General features: G+C 47.8%; 1 protein-coding gene across 5 annotated transcripts in view; it reads right to left on the minus strand.

The window, feature by feature from the left end:
* PHC2 (polyhomeotic homolog 2) overlaps positions 1–19,866 on the minus strand; it is a 646,847-nt gene that overhangs the window by 99,655 nt on the left and 527,326 nt on the right. Inside the window, exon 1 of one of the 5 annotated variants that reach the window (XR_013594766.1) lies at positions 15,114–16,020. The exons of 3 other annotated variants lie outside the window; for them this stretch is intronic. The gene's annotated coding sequence lies outside the window, so the exon portion shown is untranslated. Of the gene's footprint in view, positions 1–15,113; positions 16,021–19,866 lie in introns of those variants that run through there. One more of the 5 variants, XM_078643029.1, reaches the window with a different exon arrangement.

Consider the following 19,866-nt stretch of genomic DNA (forward strand, 5'->3'; position numbering starts at 1 on the left):
CTCGGCCCTTCTTAGCGCCCACGTAACCAACAAAGAGTTGGTCATCCACCCGGAACTGGCGTGTGCGATCCAGATTGAATGAGAGCGCACGTTTTGGGTCCAGACGGTGGAGCCTCTCTTCCTCTTTCGAGGGATGCGGAGGCGGAAAGAAAGTGGGCAAGGTGATTGACTGCCCGATGTGGAAGGCTGTGACTACCTTGGGCAGGAAAGAGGGTCGCGTCCGCAACACAACTTTGTCCGGATGGACAGAAAGGAAAGGAGGGTTAGAAGAAAGGGCCTGGTGCTCATTCACTCTCCTGGCAGAGGTGACGGCAACCAGGAATGCAGTCTTAAGAGTAAGGAGAAGAAGAGGACAGTTATGAAGTGGCTCGAAGGGAGCGCACATCAGATAGGTCAGAACAAGGTTCAAGTCCCACTGAGGCATCACGAAAGGAACAGGAGGAAACATATGAGTGATGCCCTTCTAAAACCTATTTACAACTGGGGACTTGAACAAAGAGGGCTGATCAGGGAGCCTTAAGAAGGCGGAAATGGCAGAGAGGTAGCCATAGAAGAGATAGAAGAAAGAGGAGAGCCTCTGAAAGAGGGGCAGAAAGGGGATCCACAGCCTTTGCTGTGCACCATGCCACAAATTTGTTCCACCTGCAGGCGTATACCGATTGTGTGGAGGGACGCCTGGCTGCCAGAATCACATTACAGACATCAGGAAGCAAGTCAAATGGCCTCAACTGCCGCCGCTCAATCTCCATGCATGTAAGTGGAGACTGGACAGGTTCGGGTGGAGGACCGTCCCCTGCTGCTGCGACAGAAGGTCCTCCTGAAGGGGCAGACGAATCGGGGGATTGACAGACATGCTGAGTAGCTCGGGATACTAGAATCTTCGTGACCACTCCGGAGCCACAAGGATGACTTGGGCCCGGTCGCGCCTGATCTTCTTCAGCACTCAGGGTAGAAGTGGTATAGACGAAAAGCGTCTCCGAGCGAGTGCCGCCTTGGAAATTCCAACGCGCAGAACTGATGACATTGCACGTTCTCTTCTGTGGCGAATAGATCTAACCAAGGCTCTCCCCACTGCTGAAAGACGCCCTGCGCCACGTCCGAGTTCAGATGCCATCAGTGATCCATCATGCACCGACGGCTGAGTTCGTCCGCCCTGGCGTTCAAGGAACCTGACAGGTGTTGAACCACCAGGGTCACGCCCTGATGTTCCAGCCACTGCCAGAGGTGCAGAGCCTGTTGGCATAGGGTCCACAACACCAATCCCGCCCTGTTTGTTGCAGTACCACATGGCGGTGGTGTTGCCCGTGAACACCTGCACTACACTCCCCCGGACAGAGGGGAGGAATGGAATGCCTTCAGTGCAAGCTGGATCGCCCACAGCTCCAGAAGGTTGATGTGGAGCCGGGACTCCGCCGGAGACCAGAGGCCTCTGATCTCTGCCGCTCCCATGTGACCCCCCAGCCCTGGAGGGACGCGTCCGTCACAACTACGTGCTCCGGTTGGGGTAGGGAGAGGGATCTGCCACTGACCCAATCGCGGTCCGTGAGCAACCACTACAACTGTCTTGCAGTGCCCTCCGAGATCAAGACATGGTCGGACAATTTGCCCTGATGCTGGGCCCACTGAAACTTCAGGTCCCACTGCAGAGCCCGCATCCGCCACCTGGCGTGATGCACCACAAGGATGCAGGAGGCCATCAGCCCCAGAAGCCGCAGTGTCAACCTGACCGAGACTCGGGATAATGGCGGAAAGATCGGAATCAGAGCCTGAATATCCTGAACCCGCTGTTCGGGGGGGATAAACCCGAAACTGCGCTGAGTCTAGAACCGCTCCGATGAAGAGGAGCTTCGGAGAGGGACACAGGTGTGACTTCGGCACATTGATGGAGAACCCCAGCAGATGCAGGAGGTCGGCCGAAGTCTGGAGGTGGCTGACGACTGTCTGCGGCGAGCCCACCTTTAACAACCAGTCGTCGAGGTAGGGGAAGACTGAAACCCCTAACCTGCGCAGATGAGCTGCGACCACCGCCATCACTTTCGTGAACACCCATGGGGCACTGGTAAGGCCGAAGGGGAGCACGGTAAACTGAAAGTGCTCGTGGCCGCGCCGGCAGGACGGGATGTGGAAATAAACGTCCTGCAAGTCCAACGCTACCATCCAGTCTCCGTCCAGGGCAGCTAAGACCTGAGCCAGTGTCAGCATCTTGAACCTCTCCTTCCGGAGGAAGCCATTGACGTTCCGCAGGTCCAAGATAGGGCGTAGGCCCCCTTTGTCCTTCTTGGGAACCAGAAAGTAGTGGGAGGTAACAACCACACCCTACTTCTGGCCCAGGAACGCACTCGATAGCCCCCTTGGACAAGAGGGCCATAACTTCCTCTCGCAGAAGATTCAAGTGATCCCCTGACATGCGGTGGTACTGCGGTGGCATGGCTGGAGGGGTCGTCTCGAAGGGGAGGGAGTAGCCCCTTCGGACGATATGCAGCACCCTCCTGTCCGATGTCGCGCCAGTAGAGGAGGTGATGGCGAACCCTGCCCCTCACTGGCGTCACGTGGGCCTGAAAGCTCGGACTAGGAGGGCTTTGAGGCTGATGCTGCGGGGGTGGATGTGGACTCGCCGCTGTTCCCGGGCACCGCCACGTCGGTTACCACGTCCGCCACCGCGTGGCTGGCAGGACGTGTGAGGGCACCCCTTCCTTGGCAACGAAAGGGGCGAAAGGCAGCAGTTTGCTGGCGTGGGGCCGACAGTCCCAAGGACTTGGCCGTAGCCCTGGAGTCCTTAAATGGCTCAAGCGCACTGTCTGCCTTGTCGCCAAAAAGGCGATGGCCATCAAACGGCAGGTTCATAAGGGTGTTTTGGACATCAGCCGAAAAGTTGGCAGACCTCAGCCAGGCGTGGCGACAAATCGTCACCGTCGTTGCCATCCCTCTGCCCAGCGAGTCCGTTGTATCCAGCCCACATCGGATGGAATACCGTCCCGCATCTCGACCCTCCGCAAGGGCTTGGGCGAGTTTAGTCCGGGCCTCCTCCGGACATTGTGGCAGCATGTCCGCGACCGTGTCCCACAGAGAGTGGGTGTAACGCCCAAGAGGCACGCGGTGTTAACTTACCGCAACCCCAAACTCAGTGAGGAGAACCTCTTCTTACCATACTGTTCATACCTCTTGGATTCCCGATCGGGAAGAGCCGTCGGGAATGCGGTCTGGGAGTTAGAGGCCTGTATGACCAGGCTCTCGAGAGTGGGGTGGGTGGACAGGAAGCAAGGGTCGCCCGGAGCCGGGTGGTGGCGTCTGGCCACGTTCCTATCTACAGGGGGACCTGTAGCGGGCCTGGACCAGGTGCCCAGAAGAACGTCAGACAAGGCCTCATTAAACAGCAACAGAGGCTCCGAAGAGCTTGCTTGCGGTTTAAGGACCTCAGTGAGGAGGTTAGTCCTCACGGCCGCCCGCGTCAACACCACACTATAGGCAGCCCCCTCCTCCGAAGCCACTGTAGGAGGGGAGACAAAACCAGTGTCTGGCGAAGTGTCCAAACCACTGGCATCCCCTAGCTCACCTGCCCAGTCCTGATAAGACTGGCACTCACGTGCCAGAGGGTCCTCAGACCCCTCCCAATCCGCATCACCACCCATCTCCTGGTACTCAGGGAAAAATGATGAGGCCGGATCATAGAAGAAAAATTATTCTCTCGACGTCGAGCGATGCCGCTCCGGCGTCGGAACTGGGTCGAGGGGGAGACCGGGGACGACGTCGTACGTGGACGGCACCAGAGACGACACCCTAGGGGCCGGCACGGTCGTAAGGTTGGAACCGGATCCAGTGGGGCCCTGCGGCGCGGGGGCCGAAGCACCCGACGGCGCCGAGGCCGAAGCAGTCGGGCCGCTTGGCCCGAAGGCGCCGCGGAACCCGATGGAGGAGTGAGCGACCTCATGGCTGTGAGGAAGGCGTCGATCTCCTCCGGCGTCGCGTTCTGCCCAGGGACCGGCGGGTATGGAGCAGGACGCGACACCCGCCGCTCCGGCGAAGCCGCGTGGGTGGTGTCGCCCGAATCCCCGGCCGCGTCGCGCGAGCGTCGGGGGAAGTCGGAAGAGCGATGTCGCTTCTTCGACTTCTTGTGCCTCTTACCTGAAGACTTGGAGCTCAAGGAGTGGTGTCAATCCTCGGAGCCGTGATGACTCCGGCCCCGCGACCGGTCTCTCGACCTCCTCTCGGACCAGGACCTCGAACGGCGCAGGGCCGACTGCCGGAGCTCGAGGCGCTTGCGGGACCGCTCCCGCCTAGCCTTCGACGTCAAGGCCCGGCAGTCGGGGCACGACTTGTCATCGTGGTCGAGCCCCAGGCAATAAAGACACCGGCGATGGGGGTCGGTAACCGACATCAGTCGGTTGCAGTCGACGCAGGGTTGAACCCGGGCATCCCTCCTGGCGCCGTCGTTCGACTTCGAAGAAAAGATCAAAAAGGAACGAAAAAGTTTCGTCAAAAATTGACTAAGGGTATCACTTTTTCCAGATCGGAGCTTGCTGGCGCGGGAAAAATAGGAACTGACGTCAGCGCGGCGTCTAAGTACTCCGGCGACGTCATCCAGGCGCCGACGACGGAGCCGCAGACGACGCCTACCGACGCGCAAGGGTACTGCTACGCAAAAGTTTCCGGATCCAGTCTGACGCCTGGGGATATTCTAAGGTAAGGAATCTAATACTAACCTGTTTCTTTCAGATACGCAGGGTCTTGTGCACTACAAAGACTTTCCTTTGAAGTTTGCCTACTTCAAAGGCAGAAAGGAGTATAAGTATTGGACCTTCGACACTCTCAAATCAGAACACTTCTGGACTGAGGACAATCTGCCAGGAAGAAGACCCTGATTGCTGTCAGGAGATACAGCCACTTTTGCTGTGTGCAATGCTGTGCTGGCCTGCTGCCTATGTCCTGGGAAGGTCTGGACTTTGCTTTCTGAATCCTGCTTCCAAGGGCTTGTGCGTGCATGCCTCCTGTTAAGAAGTCTCAGGGCTATCAAAGTCTTCACCTGGTTCTTGCTAATAGCACCTGGACCTCTATGCTGGGTTTCCGGATTGCCAAGTGAGCCCAAATCCAGTTTCTGGACCCCTGGAATAGAATGGTTAGTGCTGCAATCCAAGAAGAGCAACGTTGACGCAGTCAACAAAGCCGCTGCCTGCACCGCAGCTAAGGCACCACTTGTGAAGTGCCTGACGCACTGCCCCAACCTTTCTGACAAAATTGCTTCCCACCGAGGCCATGCCACTGCCTGCAGTGGAACGAGAGCACGAACCCCCCCCAACTTACACTGCAGCCCTGACGCCTGTCGACGCCAGCGCCTCAACCGCATCATCGAGGACTAGATAACCGATGTGGGTGACCTCCTGAATTCGACACCTTGCAAATAATCGACACTGTGCCGCCAACGCTACATCACCCAAACCGCGCAGCAGTAAGGACCAGCGACGCGTCACCTCCAGAAGCCGTGCAACGTCCTTTGTTTTCATCTTTTTCAAGGCACTAGGGGTACATGTGACTCCGTAGCTGGCCCACACTTCTCGGGGTCAGCGCCGTACTGCTGGATTTATACCCGTCATGACAGCAAGATAGCCCCGGTTGGAGCTACTGTTTTCTAAGAGCTATATATATTTACAGTAATCTTTTAAAAGTGATATATCGACTTGTGTATGTTGGATTTTTGTCCTTATGGTCATGTTTTATTCAGAAAAACATTGGCAATTTTTCTAACCTGGTGTGGATTTCTTTTGTAGTGTTTTTACTGTGTTACTGTGCACATGTACAAATGTTTAACTAATCGCCTCTGAGTTAAGCCTGGCTGCTCGTGCCAAGATACCAAAGGGGTGAGCAGGGGATATCTTAGCTGCGTGACTCCCTTACTCTGACTAGAGTGAGAGTTTCCCTACTTGGACAGGGTGCAAACCACTGCAAACTAGAGACCCCATTTCTAAAAATTCTCATTAAAGTAACTAAGCACACATGAGATTGAGCCCCCTGGCTCCCATAGGAGCAGGGGAGTCAGTTCACAGACTGTGTAAAATCCATGTGGAAGCCCTACCCTAGGGACTGACCCAGGGACCATCACATAACACAATGCACACTGTTAACCACTCTTCAAACAAGAGAGCCCCTAAGCGGTTCACCATTACAGGTTGTACCAGATGTGGTCTTCACTAAAGGCATAACAAACTGTGCCAGAGCCTGGAGAACTCATGCCACTTGGCAGTAGCAGAAACTACATAATAAACTAGCAGCACAGGCAATATAGACTTGCATTCAAATTGACACATAATCTAACCTAATAGCGAATTCAAATTTATTGAGAAATATATTAACTACAAATTGAATACTGCAATTTACTTGGTAGCAATACCAGTGAACTGAATGGAAATGTAATGATGTTCAAAGGGAGGAGAGTATTACATGTTACGTTATTGAAAAAATGTACTCAATATTGAAAAGCATATCCCTAAGTGAAGAGAAGACTTTTTTAATATTCAAAAATATTCACTGGGAAATATGTTGGAAAGAGAGAGGCCAAAAGTGGCTCTCTTTTTAGTCCTAATGCCTCTCGTAACAGTACCCAAATATAGCTGTTAGCTCAAATAGCCATAATATAAGGTAATGTAAGAAAGCAAAAAAGATTACTGCAGCGATTGGAGCCTAGCTGTATATGCCGAGATATCCGGATTAAGAACATATTTTCAACTTCTAATTTTATGAGAAGTTTATCAAAAGATTAGAATCAATCCCAATTGTCACAGTTCTACATAAAGAATTTAATTTATAAATAGGAAACATATAAAGGCCCATTCTAAATATTCAAGAGAGGAGAAGGTCACAATATTTAAATCAATTTGAGCAGTTCTCTTTGTGTATTTCCAAAGTTAAGGACTAGTAAAATAATTCCACTTCACAACAAATACAAAGTATAAGAGGTAATATCTTCCAAATTAAGGTAGTAATGGGTAGTGTCACCACAGACAAAATACTTGTGTTTAACAGTTTGCCTCTTATTCCACTTCATCAGAGATCGTTTATGAGAATTAAATATTCTATCATAAACATGTGTAACTGGGGTCGCAACAGCCATTTGTAATGCACGTTTGATTAAGAGTAAAGATACTCAGAGTTCTTAGAGAGCCCGAATGTGATCAACAAAGAGATAAGGTTCATAATATTCCATGAGAAGAGTTTGAATTTCATTAAGGAAAGGGATGCAATAATGTGCCACACTGAGGCACAGAAAAGTGATAGGTCAAACTGAATGAAATATTATGAGCTTACCATACCCTAACCTCCTGTGTCTGTGCAAGACAGGATTCCGTGTTGTGCATGAGAAAAGTATGTATGCAGCACTAAATAATTGTAATCACTTCCACTTGCAAATGACTGCAAAGGCTGCAGATCGCACTTCCCTGCTCAATCGGACTTTGCCATATTCAGAGCAATGTCTACTGTGATCATTGTGAATTGTTGTTATACAATGCCAATGCTTTCTTCAACTATAACATTTTAGTTGGGCTGATGAGGGCTCTGTATTCACTTATCACACCCACCAATTCCCCAACTTTTGCTGCCCAATCGAACTTCACTTGGGCAGCGGTTAAAGCGTGGTTCTAAAGAATCCAGTCAAAAGCCAAGATTTCTTTGCTCACACCAAGTTAATGTTTCTTGCAGGAATGAGAGCGTGAAGTGTTAACCATTAACTGCTTGCAGCTGTCTGCCCCAATAGGACTTCTGGCGAGGTCGACCTCTGCAGCATGGGAGGGGGAGGGGGTAGTTCGGAAGGTAGTAGAGAATTTAAGTCTGAGGGGTGGTAGGGAAAAAACAATTAAATCAAATGCCTTTCAAACAAAGGAGCTTTCAGTTTTGCACATACACATTTTCAGTGAGGTATAGGTGTGTAAGCCCCAGAAGGTAAAGAGATCCAGGCTTGGGCCGCACTCTGAAAATGATAAAACAATATACTGTTCCTTTTTAAAGGTTACGGGTTCTAGAAGCAGTGCTTCAGCATTACGTAAAGTCTACTCCCACCAGAGTTCTTTAGTTGGGAAGTCAGGTATAGTGCAATGGAGGTGTGAAGGCCTCTTGAGTGATGCAGGCCATGTTGAAGATAGGTCTGGCCTCAAAGGGAAGCCATCAAAGCGTTAAAAGTACTAATGAGATATGGTCATTCCTTTTATACCCAGAGGCTAAATTAGCTGCTGCATGTAGAACTGCTTTTGTGGAGCCTGGGGCAATCGCTATGAAGTTAAAAAAAGGAATTAAAAGTAAATTTTGCCTAGACAGAAAGAGTTTTCTACGTACTAAGAATCAACTAACTTCACAAGTTCGAAAAATAATACCGGATGAATATTAATTACTATGCCAATCTCATTTTAATATACAATTAATCATCAAAAAGCTATTTGGATTTCAAGTACAGGCGCAGCAGGTGCAGTGGTGCCCCAGCTGGGCAAAGGGTTTGCAAACAAAACACATAAATACAGACCATTTCAATTTCAGTACATCAATGATTAATGCCCACACCGAAACAGAACAATTTGTTAGTGCAGTCTCACCCAGAAATTCAGCAACACGCTTTTAATCATACACCCGAGTGGCACTAGGAAGCTGATGAAAAATCAGAGCACTTCCGGGCCCTCATAAAAGCACCAATGTCCTGTATGAATTCGATCTACGGAGTAGGTCCTTAACCAACAAAGTGGGGACAAGAGGCTATATAAATGTCAACACTTAAGGGAAGAACAATAAAGCGATCTTTCTGAACGACACGTTCACCCTGCTGCAGAGTTGGCCTTTAACTCGTGACTTCCGGGTAAATAAACAGATTATGAACTTTGTGGAAAATAGTGGGAAAGGCATAACCGGCAATACAGTTACTTGAAGTTCTTTCAGTCATATTTAGATGCGAGAAATAAGCGGAAAACGCTGTTTCTGCAGGAATCTCACGGCTGTTCTATGGTTTCAAAACGTTCCCAGAGGCCTGAGAACTACATGACTTGTTTGGTGTTACCAGAACAAATCCCAGTGAACCAGTGCCTCGCCCGGTAATACCGAAGATGTGTTTGGAATGGCGAGGCGTAGAAAACATGCACAGTAAGCAAACTACAATAATTGTGACCTCTCTGTGTCCTAGCCACCAGGAACTTAATGTAAGTAAAAACGAATAAAAATATCCAAACTGTGCAGTATGTTTGGAGCTACAGCATCCTTTGATGAATAGCCAGACATGTGTAACACGTGTGCTGAAGGGAAGTAGGGGTGGGGCTTATCGAGGAAGCACAATTGGATCTGAAGACAAGTCGCTTGAGTTACACTAAATGTACTTGCTTAAACATGTGTAATGTGTGTGCGTAAGGAACACAACCAAAATGTGTTTGTTCACTCGGATTCACGTATGTTAAAGAGCTGGCCATGGGCAGGCCGATCAGGTGTTTGGGGAAGGGGTTCAATCAGAAAGTGGGGAGGTGGTGGAACAGGAGGTACAGAAGATATATATTCTTGATTTCTGTAGAAGACTCATGTTTTTTTTTTGCCAAAAACATTTGCATTTAAAACGTTTTCCTATTCAAAGCAAGTAAATTGAAACGATTATTATTCTGCTATTTTGTATCCAAATGCCCCCTTCCATGTTTCTTTCCAATTATTGGCATTAGTTCTTTAGGAAGCTGGTAGGTCCAGGGTGAAAAGAATTAAGCTGTAGGCCAAGGTACAGAGAACCACTCCTACTAGGTTCAAAAGGGGTGCAGCAATGGAGTGCCCAAGTGGGCAGGGTCAGTGGGGTTCAGGAAGGATGGGATAATGTTAGTAAGAGCCATCAGGCTACTTTGTAAGGTGATGTGCCCAGTCGCATAACTATTCCTGCCTACCCTCCTCCAAAGGTATGCCCCAGCCGTGAATGGTGGGTTACAGTGCCAGTGACTATTTGTAATCCTAGTGGAGCTTTACTAGAAAGTTACTTTTTTCTTTTGTTAGCTAGGTTTACTATCCTGGGACCATGACAATTATTTTCAGCATCACCAAATGGACAAGGACTCGTGATATCTGGATACCGCATCATAGCCTAGTGATGGCACACTGGGCTACCAATCAAAAGAATTGACAGACCACACCCTGTAAAGTCATTAATGCAATGCCCCAGGTTTCAAACACAGTGCTTTTGGGAAATTAAATTAAAGCACCATTTTAACTTTCTCAAAGCCCGTACAGTAGTCTTAGAGAGAGACATAGGAGATAACAGAATTGCTGGAAGCCCTTCTTAAGAACTTATTGATCGAATTTGCACATTAATGCCCGTCATCTATTTTTGGCATGAAGACAATCCAACTTTCTTCAGTACTCTGAAGTACAGCAACTAAGAATGTAGGAAAGCATTTTGGATTTTAGTTTACATCTCTCCATCACAGTGGCGGGCGGTCACATTGCCACCCGCACCATGCTCCCAATCCCACAATCTTAAATGCTGTACACAGACTACTTGCATAGCTTATCTACATAACAACAAAAAGAATTGCATGTATAGAGCATGGATGACCCAAAGCAGTGCGTGACAACTCATGGCCAACATGCTTCCAAGTTGACTACCCACGTAACTATTGTGACTACAGTGTACAGAATTTTTGATAACATAATTTGTGATATTGCTTAAGGGGAACCAATCAATCTTGGCCCTGCTCCAAGAGAATGGTCCACCAGAACTGCCAGCTCTTGTACCCTCTGACAGGGAACAAGCAAAAACAGACCGGTTTTGACCTTAATGTTACTCAGAGATGCAGTAAAATGGCACAATATGGCTAGTGACTACAAAATGCTATCAACATACACTCCCCCCCGGCACACCTGCAGAAAAAGATAGACTCACACATACTGACGTCATTTGGGAGAGCGGTTACCTCCGATTTGCACTTTGGTTCCACTGCTAACCCGGTCCCCTCAGGGGCTACCAGGGAAGTAGCAGGAACACAAAATAAACAGGGCTAAGAACCCTGCTTACTTTCAGTAGTTTCTGACATGCTTATAGTGGTCATCCCAGTGATGTAATTTGGAAATCAAAGGTCAAGTGATACCACCACTGGCATTTTGACAAATCCACGTCCATAGCACACTCTTACATCAAAGTTCCCAAAACAGCAGTAAGAAATGAGACCTCCGAAGCAAACAGCAAAAGTGAAAACAATGTGCTTGTCCTGGGCCGATAGTGGCTTATCTGGACCACAATTACCTCAGCATCCTCCTGCCCACCAGGGATGTACCACGCGCGCAGGCACACATATCATATTGTGCTGCCGTACAGAGTTACAGACCAAAGCGAAAGAGTATACTCCCAGCGACCGAATGCAAACAAAGGACGGGGAGGCACAGGAGAACGGCTGTTCTGCGCCATAAATAAATTAACACGGGAGGGGTTGGGATTCAGACTGCCCTACGAGGAAATCAGAAGACAATCTTGGCAGTGATTCTGGAAGGCAAGTAGGGCTAGTGCCGAGTCAGCTTCAACAGGATGCTAGATATAAGAATGAAACTGACCCATCACTGCGGGCCTTTCAGAATTGCCAACTGGCCATCAATCCTCTCCGTTTCCCTGAAGGCCAATCTGCCTCCATTATGCAGATTAATAGCCCGCAATAAAATGTACAAGTACTGGGCCTACAGAAGTGTTGATTTTTATAATCGAGGGGCTGGCTTCTGGTCCATCAATACTGGCTAGTGAAATGGCTACCTGCAGTAAAATCAAACTGAAGAGATCTGTGTGAACTTCAAGTCAGAATTCAAGTATGATTTACTCAGCATATGGTGTGGTGAATACGATTAAGTCCAACCGAGTTTTGTAATAACTTTCGTTACACAGGCACCAAAAGGAAATGAGTCATTTGAGGGGTAAGGCATGCTTGCAACACCTGTGATTGATGCTGGCATCAGCTACTTGTCCCAATTACATTTTCCGGGCAAAGGGCATCAGCACCCACAGAGGAAATACGTAAGCACTTTGGTACGGTCGTGTGTCCTCAGCCACCCAAAAACGTCACGGACAACTCATTAACATCCGCATCCTACACAAACTAAGCTCTGTCTCAAAGCCGAATCGGACTCTGGTCTGCCATGAAGAAGTTAAGGAAAGTCATCGTCCAGACAACCAAAATACAACCAAAATACGTTGCGATGCCATACTAAAGACATACTGTACGCAATACGAGTGTTAGCTAACAGCAATCAATCTGGGCCATGATTTTTAAACATAAAATATTCCTTCAGCTTTGACTAGAATGAGTGGTTGTATATTCGGGCCAACAGCGATGTTCTCACATTAACGTTCCTTGTTCATTTCAAGATAAATAATCACATATGGTATTTGTTCATTCCTTTACTGTTGAATTTTTTTTTAAAGTAATATCTTTAAAATAATCGTGTTAATCCTTGACATTCAAAGTGTCTTTTTTTCTTTTTAAAGTACAAACATTGCCCATTGAATGCAGCTAAAGGTCATGCGAAAGCACTCCATGTAAAGCCATTCAAAAGCGGTCAAAGGCCGGGTGATTTCAAATCCATACCTCAAAGATTTTCGTGAAAATGTGTCTCAAAAGCAAGGGACAACGCATTTTGTAACGTGTGCTACACTATTAGCATGCATTGTTCGTGCAATGGTAAGTTTCCTGTGCGACACTGTGTGGCAAGTTATTTGTATGGTAAGTTACTTATGTGACATTGAATCTTTGCTTATTTTTTCCATCACTTTCAAGAATTCAGTGAATGAGCTGGGACTAGACTCCATGGACTTCAAGTCCAAATTTCATCTTGGATACCTCCATGCCCCATGAGCTTGCATAATCAGACAATGTTTACATATTTGTTTATGCGGCGTTCCATGTGCCACCTTTTGGCCATTGTAGAGCATGTCAGCCCCTTGGTAAGGGAGAAACACAGCAGAAGCAAGTGGTGGTAGAAACCAAGATGGGAAGCATAACAACATGGGACAGGCTAGGATTTCTTATTACTGGTATGGGTTTTAATAAAGTTAAGAAATAAATGGGTTGATGCTTTAAGCTAGCTCAGCGGACCGAACCCCTGTCATAAGGATATACAGATCACATGTTAAAATCCCTCTAAAATGGAGCGAAAGTGTCTCGTCTGGCCAAAGTCTATAAAACATGCATGAATCATCCAATGAATTTTGTATGGGAAAGCAAAAATTATTATAAGATATTTGCGTTAGGTGTGGGCAGTTTCACACTTCGCTCCTAAAGTTGTGAAAAGGTAGTAAACTCCATAACATTTGGGGTTTGCCCAACTTCACTTGCAGGAGATTATTTTAAAAATAAAAAGAAGGTTTTTCAGGAGAAATTGATCACAAACCCATTGAGGATTTTTTTTTGCACAAGGTGGCTTTTTCTAGGTTTCTTTCCACAAACACAACCAAAGCATAACTTTTCTCTTGCCATCTATATAAACTGATTACTATTTGAATTTTAATATAATATTTGAAAACTTCTTTAATGTGCAATTAAAAAAAAAACTTCATGACGTTATGGAGAAACTACCGCCAACTTCGCACATCCCTACTCTGTATGCTAACTTCCCATAAAACAATATTTTAAAAGACATACTGCCTAGCCATCTACTAGTGGTTGTTCCAAAGTTCTAATTCATTACTACTGATAATGCTTGTATTAAGTGCTATATAAAAACTGGACATGTACAGCAGTTTAACTGATATCGTCTTTCGATACTATACAAAAGAGTCAGTAGCCCAACACCAACTCATAATGCACTGATTTTCAACTACATTAATATAGAGCATCATAACCCTGACCAGGTGCCAACTCCCATTTTGAATCCGGTGGAAGGATAGCAAGCTACTTAGTATATTGTGGGCTATGAGTGAGAGCTCTGTGGAAACTTTATGGGCCTCTGACTCTGCTCCACTCAGATAAAAAAAAGCTACTGCAGGCACCTCCACGCCTAGTGCCGACATTGTGCCTGAAGAAGTCTAAGCAGCTGGGTGTAGGTCTCTGTACAAAACATCTCCTTCCTCTGGAAATCCCCTCAGTAGCCACTCCGACTGGGGGAAGACACCACAATATTCTGTAATCATACGAACGAAGGGCCTCCTTGCTTTTTGACTTGAGTGACTTCCAGGTCCTCCAGTTCTCGCCTCTCACGCCCTCTCTCCTCATCGTACACCATGAAGCTTAAAATGGTTGCACTAGGGATTTAGATTTTAATCCAAATTAATACGGACCATGGGATGGGGAAACACTGATGCATTAACATTGGAAGTAGGACTGGGACAGTCATAGATATTCAACAGCTGGGGTAGGGTGACAAGGACTGTCCGCGCACATTTAGGTTTGACAGACAGTCAATATTCTGACCACTTGATGGAGAAGCAATGACGGGGAGTGTCTCCCTTTGGGCATTTTCTGTCCAAGATCCAGGCTGTATTGGTGCCAATGGGCACCGATAGGGCCATGGACAATTCAGGGTGCATCTAGAATAGATTAGGTTGTCAAAAGCGTGACAATGAAATGGCTGACAGAGTTGTGGGGGTGTGGGCATGAGGGATTGTCTGGGGGGAGGGGGGCACTCTGCGAACAGCCCAGCTTGAGGGTGGTGGAATTTAAGAGCATGTTAGCCAGCGGGCCCAAAAGGAGTGATCTGGAAGTCAAAGTAGTTTAAGGGACGTCTTTAGAAAGGATGGGTCGATAGATATTGGAAATAATGAAGCACAAGTTCGTACAAGTAGAGGGGCGTACAGAACTCTGGGGGGTACCGTCTCTTGCACACACAGTAAAAATGGAAAAAATTAGAGGGTCCGGGTTATGAGCCCATCTTGATGGCCACTTTGAGGGATGTAGGACAAGAGTTCATTATATTAGTATTTTAATTGGATTTAGTCAATAGGATTGTGGAGATAAGTGCTGCAATGCGTTAACAATGTGCAGGATGTTTTCATTAAAGCAGCCTTTAGCGCACTAGGATTGCGAGCAAGTGGTGAGACCTGACACTCACTGTGTTGTTCGGCCCAAGGGGCTGTGCCAACTAAGGCAACCATTAGAGCCAAAGGTAGACATTGCACTACAGAAAATGTAACATTTACTCACCTGGCAGCTAAGGGCAGCCTCTGATGAGCAGCAGATCCTCGTCACCAGCCCACGATCCTTTAGACTAAAGCTTCTTCAATGCATCCCATGCCATAAGAGTCAGAAGAAAGGGTACTTGCAGTAACTCTCCCCTACTCCTGACACCGCAGACAGGTTAAGCGGGTTCAACATTACAAATACTGCTGCCAACTCCAAGGGGCGCCGGGAAAAGTAAAACAAGGCGATGCGAAAGAGCTTAGCAGATCACAGTCTGGCGGAGAAATCCCAATTATAACGGACTCCTACAGGCCCAGTGTGACTAACTGGAATGGGGCCACAACTCAGCACATATGGGTCTACCACTCATTAAGGAAGAGGCAATGGCCTGCTGACACAAGCCCACGGTTCGGTGAACAATAAGTATCAGGCAACGACCCAGAAACCAATGAACACAAAGCAGAAAACCGCCAGACCAAAACACCTGTTCCTCCCGCACATCCAAGCGAACTCTGCAGCCGATTCTACGCCTGAAACTTCCAGTTTGGACGTCAATCGTCCCATTTAAGTTTGACTTCTCAGTCCAACGTCAAAACTCAGTGATGGGAATAAAGAAGAACGCAAAAGGCTGCCCTCCAAAAAGTAGCGCAGTACCCGTCCGGCGACCCCGGGCTTCCCTCCGAGTTCAGCCTTGCTTCGACAGCCAGGATGAAAAGGGCAGACTGCACCCAAGCGCAGGGGCTGAAAGTTGAGTTTCCAGACCCAGCTCAAACATGCAGATAAAAAAAATAGAGTGAGCAGGCATCTAATAGCAGGCAGCTTTTGTTTGCCTGTATTCAGCGCCTGGCTCAGCGCAGCACAAACAATGCAGCCCCAGCGCCGTCTGTCCAGCCTCTCAGGAGGACGCGCAGGAGCCGGGGAGGGCGGGCGTGGGCACCGGACTCTTTGTACGGGCTCGAGTGAGAAGCGCCGCGGCTGCCCATTGGCTCCCCCGCCTGCCCTCGAAGCCAATGAACGCCGGTTTAAGAAACGGAACGGCGGGCAGAGCCTGATCACAGCGAGGAGGAGGTGGGAGAGGGAAGCAGAAGGGCAGAGGCGAGCCGGCAGCTGCACATGGGAAGGGCCCAGCTGTCCCGTTGCCATGTTGGCCAGCACGGGAGGAAGAGCACACCGCACCGCTTTCACTGCACTCGACAGAGATCCCTGCTGCACGGAACTGGCTTGAAGGCTCTTAGCGCCAACAGAAATGGGCCGAGAGGACTTCCGGGGAAGTTCTCCTTTCTCCAAACTCAAATTCCCCTCACATTTGCCACTCCCCAAAAATATGAACAACTCCCTAAAAGGAAGGCTGTCTGTCCAGCATGCGAGGTGCCCTGAGCACGCCTTGGTGACAGCAATCAATCCTCGCACAAGTATCCTAGGGCGAAGAAAAAGAAAGACGCAGGGCTGCTTTTTGTAGACAGTCTTATGGCATCTGTAATCATTTTGCATTTCGTGGTGCGCTGTTTTTCAGCTCTCGGGGGACAGGTACTCCGGACTACCCGTGGTGAAGCGCCGTGACCTGTGTGTACCCTGCAGGTCATGTGTCCTGTTTACCTCAACTTTTCATGCCTCTGAGAATGACTAAATGAGTGCCACGGATCCAGGTAATAACGCCGGTTATTTACTGCGCTAGGAAGCAGCAACATCCACACCTCCCCGAGAACACATAATGGGGACATTTCCACTAAAACGGACCCTTATCCTCTCACAGTATGACTAATAAACTAATAGAGTCAACAACAAATCTAGTGGAGGAAGGAGTTCGTTGAAAATACCAAGATAGAACTGTAGAATACAATACAGTATTTAGAGTTTTACAAGGAAGCTTTAGTTCGTAATATTCCCTGAGCATTTACCCATTCTGCAGAAGCGGCGCTTTTAAACACTAGTATTAGGCATTTGTGGTAAATGAGACGAAGACACTCGACAGGGTAATAAACTGCATTCAAGTAGAGCCTTCCAGGTACGTGGCTTCCCTCCTGCAAACCAACTGGCACACATGATCAAAATACTTTTATTTGATTTAATAAAAAATCATAAAAGGGACACATGGAATCCACGCATCCCAACCGTATTAATGAATATAACAGTGGAACGTACATGAAAGGGATAACTTAAAGTCAAGTCAAGCCAAAAGAAGTCTTTATTCGATTATTCATCTTAAAACATCCAACATTATATCTTCATTTCTAAAGTGCACAGCAATTTGTTTAAAAAAATAACTTAATGTGAAGTAAAAAACATGAACTAAGACAGAATTAAATCATTTATACACGAATTCATTTGCAGAATTAAAAAATAAACATGATAGAAAAAAGACAGTTAATACAAAATGACGCAGTCTAGTTGGGACCTTATTGCTTAATTAACTGGGAACTTAGTGCGAGTTAATCAACTTCAAGCGTAGAGTCCAAGCCCAACCTAGGTATTTTGCAACCCCTATTACTATCAAGGGCGATAGATCAGATTTTAGGATTCTACAGGCTATGGATGCTGAACGAGTGCCCAGGCTTCTACATAGTGGACAAAGCCACTTCTTCCTAGGGGCAGCATACAGGGGGCAAACAAAAAGAAAATGACAAACACTTTCACCCTGCCTAATACACAGTGGACAGTGCTCTGGCCCCCCCCCCTTACCCCATGATGTAGTTAGGCACCTCAGTGGTAACGAGCTAACTCTCAGTTGATGGAAAAGTTTGCGATCCAGGGGCTTGGTGATGACATCCCAGTACTTTTCAAAGGAAGAGACATCCTTCAAAAGAACAAATGTCGTTGTTAAAGAACTTCCTGTCATTTCCGAGTGACTTTTACCCACAACCCATTCCCAGTATAAATTTCTCAGCTCCTTTTTGGGTGGAAAGGTGGCCGAGTCAGGGTTGTGCCATAATTCACCAAGTCCCATGGCGCACAGAGTGGATCTTACCCCTTTGAACCATCCTAATTTATCAGAGCCCAGAAAATTCCTTACCTCTAGGCATGCTTTGGCTTAGAGCAGCAGCTCAGGTGTAGTCCACAAGCGCCGCCAAAATGCTAGAGGTCTGAATCTCGCTAGGTCTTCCACTGGTTGGCACCCTAGGTCATACAAAAGCGGGATGCGCGGAGATGATTTCGGTAGTCCAATCACCGCCCTAAGAAATTTATTTTGAGCCACCTTTAGGGGATCCAGGTTACTGAAGCCCCAGAGCTCTGCTCCATACAGAACAGAGGGCAACATTTTTGTGCCGTAAATTTTCATGAGCGGGGAAATTGGCCGAGTATAGGAGCTTTTATGGTCTTTGAGGAGAGCTCCTTCAATTTGCGCATGTTTTAGTGCCAAGAGCTCGACTTGCGGTTTCCAACTAAGGTTTTCACTAAAAGTGACACCTAAGTATGTGAATAGCGTAGTCTGCTCAAGGGTGGTGCCACCCATTGTAACCCTTGCAAAAAACACAGTTGATGGACAGAATGTAGAACAATGTCATACATTCACCCCAGTACAAGGATCTGGGCCTAAATCCATCGTTTTTTTGCACTCCACACCACCCTGGGTTAGACACTGGCTATATGCAAATCAGCTCTGACCCTGTGCCTCATGGGAACAGTCCAGTCCGAACTACCAAGCCATGTCTTTCCCAGACCGGAATCAAGCATCCAAGGACCGGTTTCCGGCTATCAGCCTTCATTCAGCCTGGACTGTTCCCATGAGGCACAGGGTCAGAGCTGATTTGCATATAGCCAGTGTCTAACCCAGGGTGGTGTGGAGTGCAAAAAAATGAAGGATTTAGGCCCAGATCCTTGTACTGGGGTGAATGTATGACATTGTTCTACATTCTGTCCATCAACTGTGTTTTTTGCAATTTCACCCGAGTGTGCTGGGGATGCTCAGACGTGAGTCCCGGGCTCTCCACACCACTGGAGTCAAGCTATCCAGGCTGATGAAGGCTGATAGCCAGAAACCGGTCCTTGGATGCTTGATTCTGGTCTGGGAAAGACATGGCTTAGTAGTTCGGACTGGACTGTTCCCATGAGGCACAGGGTCAGAGCTGATTTGCATATAGCCAGTGTCTAACCCAGGGTGGTGTGGAGTGCAAAAAATGATGGATTTAGGCCCAGATCCTTGTACTGGGGTGAATGTATGACATTGTTCTACATTCTGTCCATCAACTGTGTTTTTTGCAATTTCACCCCGAGTGTGCTGGGGATGCTCAGACGTGAGTCCCAGGCTCTCCACACCACTGGAGTCAAGCTATCCAGGCTGATGAAGGCTGATAGCCAGAAACCGGTCCTTGGATGCTTGATTCCGGTCTGGGAAAGACATGGCTTGGTAGTTCGGACTGGACTGTTCCCATGAGGCACAGGGTCAGAGCTGATTTGCATATAGCCAGTGTCTAACCCAGGGTGGTGTGGAGTGCAACAAAATGATGGATTTAGGCCCAGATCCTTGTACTGGGGTGAATGTATGACATTGTTCTACATTCTGTCCATCAACTGTGTTTTTTGCAATTTCACCCATTGTAACCCTGGCAGCAGTTGGAGATGTTCCTCTCAGCACCATAAACTTTGTTTTGGAAATGTTAACCTCCAGCTCATGCTCGCGGCAAAACAACTCAAATCTTGACAGGGCCTTCTGGAGACCCTGCCTCGTCTTAGATATTAACAGGGTGTCGTCCGCAAACATGAGCAGAGGTACTTTCATCCCCGCCAGTGTGGGAGCATCCGTGGGGTGGTTCACAAAATAATTGGTGACCCCATTAAT

This window comes from Lissotriton helveticus, chromosome 5_1, assembly GCF_964261635.1.
Source record: "Lissotriton helveticus chromosome 5_1, aLisHel1.1, whole genome shotgun sequence".
In the NCBI taxonomy this organism is placed as follows: Eukaryota; Metazoa; Chordata; class Amphibia; order Caudata; family Salamandridae; genus Lissotriton; species Lissotriton helveticus.